The following is a 10,416-nucleotide window of genomic DNA, read 5'->3' on the forward strand; positions in this document are numbered from 1 at the left end:
CTTGGGCCAATTCTCAATTATTATTCCCAGTCCCAATCTCCATCCTTACCCTAATTATTCCAGTTTGAGTGACTTAACTTTGAATGACTTCACTAGCTGTAAAACACTTATGAGACAAACTGAAGTTGTGTAAGGTACCATAGAAATGCAAATTCTTTTTTGTGCTGTAGGCATTCGAGTGATTATGACTGTTGTTAACTTGTGTCTTTTCTGACACGAAAGCACAGTCCAGCCATGGGCTTTTATTCCCTAAATCACCAACATTGACATGTCCCTGTTGTATATTTTAATGCACATCACCACTTCACAGCTATACATTGTCCTTACTCAATCACACATTTCAGTCAACTTTTTGATGCTGTTTCATGGCGTCTACCCAGCTTTTGCTTATCAGGTGAAAAAAGTCATTACCATAATTGTGTTTATGCATTTATTTATTTAGCTTTATGTCAGGACATCCTGTGTTACTCTATTCACCAACCCACAGGCTTTAAAAATTGTTGAAAAAGTGTCGTGCAATTGTGATGAGGACTTGGATGAAAGACGAAATAGTTTATTTAATGATTCAGATCATCTTTTCAAAGTGGTCATTCATCATGAGAAACTAGATGGCTGTATCGCATGGTTATTTGACTACATGTGGCATCATATCCACGAACAATCTATTCTATTGTAGGAAGGGGTGTGTGCATGGCTTATTTCCACACATCATAAGGGGTAATGGGTGGGTGGACAATAATCCAGAACAATAGCCCAAGCTCCACACTCTCAACTACCACTGATTCCTCTCACCCATCCAGAGCATATAAGTCTGATCACGAATGCTTCACTGAGGTAAAATGTTATACTTAGGCCCTAAACATGATTTTGAAGAGGAGGAGAGCAAGATCCTCTACCTGATCATATTTCTCAATCAACATCACTCAAAGAGATTATCTGGCTTTTGCCATATTGCTGATTGTGGGATCCTGCTGTGCACACATTGGCTGTGTAGTTCCTACATTGATTTAAGGTGAGGGGGGGGAGATTTAAAAAGGACTTGAGGTAACGTTTCATGCAGAGATGGTGCGTGTATGGAACAGGCTGCCAGATGAAGTGGTGGAGGTGGGTACAATTATACCATTTGAGGGGCATCTGGATGGGTATATGAGTGGGGATGGTTTAGAGGGATGTGGGCCAGGTTTTGGCAAATGGGACTAGATCAGATTGGCATGTCTGGTCGGTGTGGATGAGTTAGACCAAAGGGTCTGTTTCCGTGCTGTATGACTCTTGACTATGTTAGAAAAGTGACTGCACTGCAAAATGTACGTCATGGACTGTGAAGTGCTTTCGAAGATCCTGCAACCTAACTGAATGTAAGTTTTTTTTTCTGTTTTTCTTTTAATTGAGAGTCAGGATTGATGATCTTTACCTGGCCCTTTTCCTTGGTACCTGCCAACTGGGTTTTGATATTATCCAATTCTTGCTGCAGGTTGGTATTAGCTGATTCACTTTCTGATGCCAGTTCCCCATTAATCCAAACACATTCTGAGCCATGCAATTAATTTTTGAATCACCCTGACCTTACACCAACTGGCATATGATTGGGTTAACAATTCCTGGATAATTGCCTTTGAGACTCTGAACTTGAATTCCTGAAACTTACATTTCCACATCTTCCTGTGTTGTGGTGCCTATGTGGACCATGCCAACTGGATCCTCCCCCTCCCATTCCAATCCTCACCAGCTGATGAGGAGTCTTTGACCTTAGAAATGGGCAGGCAACACAACCCTCGGAGTTCCCAGTCATGGCTGTAGAGAATGCTGTCTGTTTCCCTGGCTATACATTCCCACACCCTCCCCCCCAGCCACCGTCCCAGTTTCCTGCACATCTGTCTGTTCAACCACACAGGTCGCAATCATCTCATGTCTGTCGGGCAAAGCCAGGGACTAAGGCTGCTCCATTACATGCTAGGTCCCCTATACCTGCCTGACTTGCAGTCAGTCACATCCTCCTGTCCCTGACCATTAACCACCAACCCTGAGAGTGTTTGTGGAACAAAGCAGACTAATAACCCCATCAAACCTGCCCCAATATACCTCCTTCACCTCATTTTTATCTCAGCAACTCTGAGCCAACATTGCTGAAAAAACAATTGCAGACATGATCAGGGACTGAGTTGTCCCTTTAAATACTCCTACCTGATTTTTGAGGTCCTTTTTAATGCCACATTCCATCAATATGGTGTTGAGGCTGGTTACAATTGCCTATCTTCTGCAAATAATTCCTCAAACTTGAATCGAGATATTCGATTACTGCAGGCATCTCAGTTTGGGCCAGCCTTGCCTCGTTTGCATGTACCTTATATCTGTCTCATAGATGAAGTCAGGATCCTTCACCACCCTCAGTCGCTTGAGATGCTAATAAACTCTGATGAGTATATGCCCGACAAACCTAAGGGGTCTTTGCGCAACCAGTAGCGAATGGAGGGTGGGAGTTTGGTAAGTAGAGAAGGGAGGACTTTCCTTTTCTTCTTACAGATCCAGAGGAGCAGGAGCAAATCAAGGCTGAAGAGTTAGGAAACTATTAAGGGATTAACTAAGATTCACCATGATAAGTAAAAATCAGAGAGTAAATGAAGGAGACTAATGTTAGGGTAGAGAGAGTATCTTAAGAAATTTGAAAAAAATTAGCAAGTAAGTTCAAGTCGGGGCAGATGAGGTCAGCTGAGTCGAATGTGTGACTTGTCATAAATGGAAATCATGCATTCTACCAATGGCCTAGAATGACCATGTGTAAGAAGTGCCCCCTACTGCAGAAACTTGAGCTCTGGGATTTGGCGAGAGACATTGGCACATCTGAGGCTATGTGTTGTGTGGATAACATGTTTAGAGATGGTCACACTGCAGGAGTAGATAAGGTAGACAATTCACTGAGGTGTTATTAGGGGATATGTCTAGTATTATGATATTTCAATTTCCCCAATGTTAATTGGGATAGTCACAGTGTAAAGAGTTTAGAGGGGCAGATTTCTTGAAATATATTCAGTAGAGCTTTTAAATCGACATGTACAAGGTCCAACAAGAGACTTTGTAGTGCTTGAACCAATTCTGGGGAAGAAAACCCAGACAGGTGTTTGAGGTGGAAGTAGTACAGCACTTTAGAGAGAGCAACTACAACACCATAGGTTTAAGTTTGTTCTGGAAAAAAAAGATGGTCTGCAATTGGATTGGGGGAAGGTAGATTTTATTAAAATAAGGTGGGATCTGTCCAAAGTAGACTAGAAACAACTAATTCTGGGTAAATATACAGCAGACATTCAAAAAGGCATCAGAAAGAATACAAGCCTAACATGAACCTTTGCCCTTATTGCTCTTACATTTCACTCTAGAGAACCCTGGATGTCTAGGAATATTCAGAACTGGATAAGAACAAAAAGAGAGATACAAAAAGAGGAAATCAGTGGACTATAGAGTGCAGGGGTGAACTTAAAGCAATTAGGACAGCATGAAAAAGTTTTGGTGAGTAAGAATCTCAAGGTATTCCAAAGGTATATCAAGGGAAAGAGGATTTGAGGTGTATATGATCGAGGAGCATGGACCGGGTGGATAGGAAGCATCATCACAGAATTCACACAGTGTGGAAACAGGCCATTCAGCCCAACAAGTCCACATCCGCTAACCCTATCCCTGTATTTCCAATAGCTCACACACCTAACTTACACATCCCTGAATACTATGGGCAATTTATCATGGCCAATCTACCTAACTTGCACATCTTTGGACTGTGGGAGGAAACCGAAGTATCCACTGGGGACCCATGCAGACACTGGGAGAAAATGCAAACTCCACACAGTCGCCTGAGGCTGGAATCAAACCTAGGTCCCTGGTGTTGAGGCAGTAGTGTTAAGCACTGAGCCACCTTGCCAGATGAAGCAGTTGTTCCTAGGCTGAAGGGTCAATGACAAATGAGCATAATTTTAAGGTGAAAGGCTTAAAGTGGATTTGAGGAAATCTTTTTTCACCCAAAGGGTGATGAAAATCTGAAATGGACTGTCTGGGAGAGAATGTTGAAGAGAAAAACCTCACAATCTTTTTAAAAAGTACTTGGATGAGCACTTGAAATATCACAACATTCAAGGGTGTGGGCCAAGTGCTGGGAAGTGTTACTAGTGTAGATTTAGTTTAGATGATTCTACAGGATCTATTTTTGTTGATGCAGACTAGATGGGCTGAAGGGCCTATTTTATACTAAATGATTCTGTATTCAATCTCTCCTCATAAAATGTACAATACGACAGAGAAGGTGGTGGGAGAAAGGAGGGGATGTTTTAGTCACTCCAAATTCACTGGAGAAGCTGGAAGTGCGGCAAAATTCCTTCTGTAGGTCTTTGTTTTTGAGCTCAAGTCTGTGGAGAGGTGGGCTTTGACCCCTCGTCTGACTTTGAGGTGTAAAAGAGAGAGGGTGCAGTAAAGCAGTGAACACATTGAATGCTTGTCTTTTTCTTAAAGCCTGAGGTTGTGAACCAAATTAAGTTGACCAAAATTAATCTGTGAGCTAATTTTGGTGCTGGCAATCATCCCACACAGACCAACCTCTGCGTTGTAAACCCCTCTACTCACTCGTTGCCATTTGAACAGCTATGGCTGCCTGACACATTAAGTCCAACTCACTGCAGAGTCATGGTAGAATAAAGTGGCTGCCTCCTGCGCTCCCCAAGAACACAACAGCTGCATGCAATGCTTAAAGTCAAGTTTATCCTACCCCACGCAAATGTCTCACTCCAGTTCACAACATTTTCTGAAGGGAAAGGAGACTGGGTGGGTAACATGCCATATAGTAAGTCCTGCTCCATCTTGGACAAGTTATTTGAGTGTTGAGCCTTACCTACTGCCCTACTGACTTGAGCAGAAATACCCCAAGGAAGAAGCCTTGGTGATATGGGTGGGCAGCAAGCGAATGGCCTTTTTAGTCAAAAAGGGACTGGTGCTATGAGGCTGGTAGCTTAAATGCAATGAATAGATGAGTTATCCAGAACATGGAGCCAGGTACTAGGATGAGCGATTGTTGAGTTGTCGATGGTGTGTCCGTGAGCAATTTGACTGCGGGTGGCATCACAATTGAGTGCAAATACACACCCGGCAATAATGAGCAGGACTGGACATTAATAGTGAGTAGGCGGAGGAAGTACCCGCCCCTTCCACTGACTGGGGCAAACAAACCAAATCTCTTTTCTGAACTGTGCCTTTAATGGAGAGTAGTGAATTGAACCACTCTTGGGACCTGGATGTCACTGGCAGCACCGCCCTCTAGATCTCATCAGGGAGACCCTGTGGATTGGCTTCATGAGGTCACCACAGGGATATATAGTGGTTTGGAAGGTTAGAGGAAGGGATAAGACTGACTGAATTTCTCTATAGGGCTGACACTGGTTCACTGGGTTGAATGACTCTTTACCTGAAAGGGGAAGGTGGGGTGTGGGCTTATAGTCAATTATCTTGGTGACAGACTGTCAGCTTTCCTTCCCTAGACGGCATTCTTGAGCCAGTTAATATTTTGCATTTGTCAACCATAGCTCAATGTCTCAAACTAGAGGGTTGGAATTTAAACTTGTTTCCCTTGGGTTTATTATTCACATGCTCAAGAATTACCAGCCCAGGAGCATAACCAATACACTGTTTTAACCAGAATAAAGCTTCTATTCTAAAGACTGTTTAATCCTCTCAAACATGTCTCAGCACCATAACACAGCCCTGCAATGGGTAAAATGACCCAAGATGTTTCACACTAGGATTAGTAGGCCTGAGTTATAGGAAGAGTTGGACAGCATAGGACTTTATTCCTTGGAATGTAGAATGAGGCGTGACCTTAATGAGGTGTGTAAAATCATGAGGGGCATAGATAGGATGAATGTATATAGTCTTTTTCCCAGGGATGGGGAATTGAAAACTAGAAGGCACAGGTTTAAGGTGAGAGGGGAAAGATTTAAGAAGGACCTGAGAGGCAAATTCTTCATGCAGAGTGTGGTTTGTGTATGGAATGGACTGCCAGAGAAACTGGTTGAGGCAGGTACAATAGCAACATTTAAAAAACATTTGGATAGGTATATGAATGGGAAGGATTTAGAGGGGTATGGACCAAATGCGGGCAATTGAAACAAGCTGAGTGGGCACCATGGTCAGCACGGACCAGTTTGGGCCAAAGGCCCTGTTTCTGTGCTGTATAACTCTATTGGATAAAAAAAAACATCCTTGAAATGGGACAATTTGAGACTGTCCCGTACGCCTGTCCTAGCTGACCGTCATTGGTTTCCAGCTAATTGAGAAACCCTTGATTGTAAAATTTGTGTTCTTGTGTTCAAATCTGCAGTTGCTGGGTCAAAATCCTGGAACCCTTTCCCTAACAGTACTGTAGGGATACCCACAGCACACAAATTGCAGTGGTTCAGGAAGTAGCTAATCATCACCTTCACCAGGGTAATTAGGAAGGGCAATAAATGATGGCTTAACCAAAGCCATTCTTGCTCCATAAATGAATGAATGAAAAAATCCCTCCGTGGCTTCACCCTCCCCTATCTCTGCACATCCCTCCAGTCTACAATCCTATCTCTAACCTCCTCTAGTCCCCACAACCCTCGCTGTAGGCATTGCTGGCAAGGCCACTTTTACTGCCCATCCTGAATTGCCCATAGGGCAGTTGACAGTCACCCGGATTGCTGTGGAACTGATGTCATGTGTCAGCCAGACCAAGTAAGGATGGCAAATTTCTTTCCTTATGTTACATTAGTAAACCAGATGGCTTTTTTCTAACAATTAACAACTTTTCCTGGTCATCATTAGACTCTCTCTTGATTCCAGATTTTATATTTTAATTTCTGAATTCAAATCCCATCATTTATCATGTCAGGATTCAAACCCAGGACATTACCTGGCTGTCTGGGTAATATAAACGAAAATACTGTGATGTTAGAAATCTGACACAAACAGAGTGCTGGAGAAACTGAGCAGGTCTGGCAATGTTTGGGGAGAGAAACAAACCCAGTTAACCCCCATGTCAGCATTGAAAGCATTTGGGAAAAGAGTGATATAGAGATATTTTCTAAACAACCTGTTCAGAAACCCCTCTGGAGCAGGTGGGAAATGAACCTGGATGTCCTGGCTGAGAAGTAGGCATACTACCACTGTAACACAAGAGCACCCCACAAAAGGGCGGTAGTTAGACATTTTATGCTGATCACAGTGGAGTAAAGAAGTGAGGACAAGTAGATGGAAATAGTGCCCAGAGAGAAGGAGCGAGAGAAAAGAAAGGAAGTAACAGACAAAGAATTGCTGCTGATAAACTGGGAGGGAGATGAATGCTGAATAGGGACCTAACAGAGTGTGAACATGGACAGCAACCCACACAGAACATGATATCGGGGTGGGTGTTGAACTGGAGAGGAAATTGTTCTGAAATTGTTAAACAACAGTGCATCTGGAAGGGTCAAGTATATTCAGGTGGAGTACTGTGTGCAATTCTGGAATCTACCTTCTAGGAGGTATGTGATTACACTGGAGAGGGTGCAGAGGAGATTTACCAGGATGTTGCCCAGTCTGAAGATTATGAAGAGAGATTGGACAACCTAGGGTTGTTTTCCATAGAGCAGAGGAGATTGAGAGCGGACATGATTGAAATGTATAAGTACACGAATAAGAAAAGTTTACAGTGAAATGGACCAAACACAGGCAAATGGAACTAGTTGTTATACCTGATTGGCATGGATGAGTTGGACTGAAAGGTCTGTTTCCATGTTGTGTGACTCTAAGGGCACAGACAAAAAGAAACTTATTCCCCTTGATGGCAGGATCAATGACCAGGGAATAGATTTAAAGTAAGGGGCAGAAGGTTTAGAGGGGATGTGGGGTACAAATTTTTCGCCCAGAGGGTGGTTTGTATCTGAAACTCTTAGCCTGTAAGAGTGATAGAGGCAGAACATAGAACATTACAGCGCAGTACAGGCCCTTCGGCCCTCGATGTTGCGCCGACCTGTGAAACCAATCTGAAGCCCATCTAACCTAAACTATTCCATTATCATCCGTATGTTTATCCAATGACCATTTAAATGCCCTTAAAGTTGGCGAGTCTACTACTTTTGCAGGCAGGGCATTCCACGCCCTTACTACTGTCTGAGTAAAGAACCTACCTCTGACATCTGTCCTATATCTATCACCCCTCAATTTAAAGCTATGTCCCCTCGTGCTAGCCATCACCATCCGAGGAAAAAGGCTCCCACTGTCCACCCTATCTAATCCTCAAGAAATCCAAACAATGTTGAAGAAGCCAGTGTGCTTTTTTTCCCCTGTTTTCCTTTCGTGGGATCTAGGAGTTGTTGACCAGGTGTTTCCAAGCCCTAATTGCCATCTGACCTGAGTGGCTTGCTCAGCCATTTCAGAAGGCAATTAAGAATATCCATTCGTTGTTCACCATCTGCACAAAACAGTGGGTTGCAATGTTGTTAAAAATGTTAAGGATGTTGTTAAACTTGAAAGGGTTCAGAAAAGATTTGCAAGGATATTGTCAGGGTTTGAGCTTTAGGGAGAGGCTGAATAGGCTGGCGCTTTTCTTGTGGACTGTTGAAGGCTGACCTATAGAGGTTTATCAAATCATGAGCGGTATGGATGGGGTGAATAGCCAAGGTCTTTTTTCCCCAGGGTAGTGGGTCCAAAACTAGAGGGCAAAGTTTTAAGGTGTGAGGGGAAAGACTTAAAACGGACTTGAGGGGTAAAATTTTCGCGGAGAAGGTGGTGCATGTATGGAATGAGCTGTCAGAAAAAGCGGTGGAGGTGAGTTCACCGACAACACAGTGGCTCAGTGGTTAGCACTGCTGCCTCATAGTGCCAGAGATGTGAGTTTGATTCCACCCTCAGGTGACTATCTATGGGGAGTTTGCATGTTCTCCCAGTGTCTGCATGGGTTTCCTTCTATAGTCCAAAGATGTGCAGGTTGGGGTGGATTGGCTTGGCCAGGCCAGGCCAGATTGCCCCACAGTGTCCAGGGATGTGCAGGCTGGGTGAGTTAGCCATGGGAAATACAAGGTTATTGGGGTGGGTCTGCTGTTAAGAGGGTTCAATGGGCAGAATGGCCTGCTTCCACAGTGTAAGGATTCTATTCTGTGAACATTTCAAAGGCAGCTGGATGGGTACATGAATAGGAAGGGTTTAGAGGGAATATGGGCCAAATACTGGCAAATGGGACTAGATTAATTTAGGATACCTGGTTGGCGTGAATTGCACCAAAGGGTCTGTCCGTGTACTCTGACTGTAGGGATTTTGATGTGCACTTGCAATGCTAAGGCTATGGGTTAAATGCTGGGAAATGGGATTAAAGAAGTGAGGTGGTTGTTGCTGAGGAGGTAGGAATAGGCGTGATGGCCCAAAGGGCCTCCCCCCTGCCCATTGCTGTAGCTCTCTAAGGTGGAAGATGAGCTGCTGCGCTCCCTGTGGTTCCTGGTCGAGTTTTTTTTCTGAAGCCCAGCCTGAGAAGAAAAACAAGTGTCGTTTTTGGTCGAAAACGCCGGCTTGTGTAGCTCCGGGTCACTTCTATTTCTTTTCACGCACGGAGTGAGATCCGAATGGACGCACAATGACATTAATAATCCAGCGATAAATCCACTCAGGCGTCCTCTTCCCTTCGTGGGGAGACAAAGAGATGAAAATTTCCGTCGAAAAGCGGAGAGGATGGGGTTAATCTGAGGGTTTCTTTAAAAGGACCTTCCCCCTCACCCCCGCCTGCGTTTGTGAGCAGACTATTCCCTGGAAGGGAGGGACGGGGGCGGTTCTGGAATGTTCCGGAACCGTCCGAAGGTTCGAGAGAAGGAAAGCGCGGGGTCTCCCGGCCCCCGCTCCAGGACACCGTCAGGCGGCCGTTTCTTCTTCTCGTCTGATCCTTAAATAACCGTCCCGCCGATTTGGTTTTTTTTTCGTTGTATTTTCTCTCGTTATTCTTCTTCACGTCGTCTTTCATTTTTATTCACCCCCATAGGTTGGGTTGGGTTTGGTGGGTGCCTCGAACTGTAGACAATTCATTGGGTATTTGGAAATCCCGAGGGGTTTGGGGCGGTTTGTGTTCGAGTTGCCAAACCGCCCGGGGAAAACAAAGCCAGGTGAATTGATGTAGCGCCCGCCCCGCCGCCACTTCCCGCTGTAGTCCCGCTGGACGCACTTCGTGGGCAGGGCATCGATAGTATGATCCCACAAGGGGAAGCAGAGGAAGGAAGGGAGGAGGGGGGTGGGTTGCGTGAGGGGAAGGAATGGGAGGGGGAAATGGAGGGATGAGAGAAAAATGCAGGGGTAAGGGGGAGGGAGAAATAGAGGGTGAGAGGGAAGGGTAAACGGGGTTTAGGGAGGGGTGAATGGGGGGGGGGGGGGGGTGGGGGGGGGGGGGGGGGGGGGGGGGGG

Source organism: Rhincodon typus, chromosome 45 (assembly GCF_021869965.1).
Source record: "Rhincodon typus isolate 14 chromosome 45, sRhiTyp1.1, whole genome shotgun sequence".
NCBI lineage: Eukaryota > Metazoa > Chordata > Chondrichthyes > Orectolobiformes > Rhincodontidae > Rhincodon > Rhincodon typus.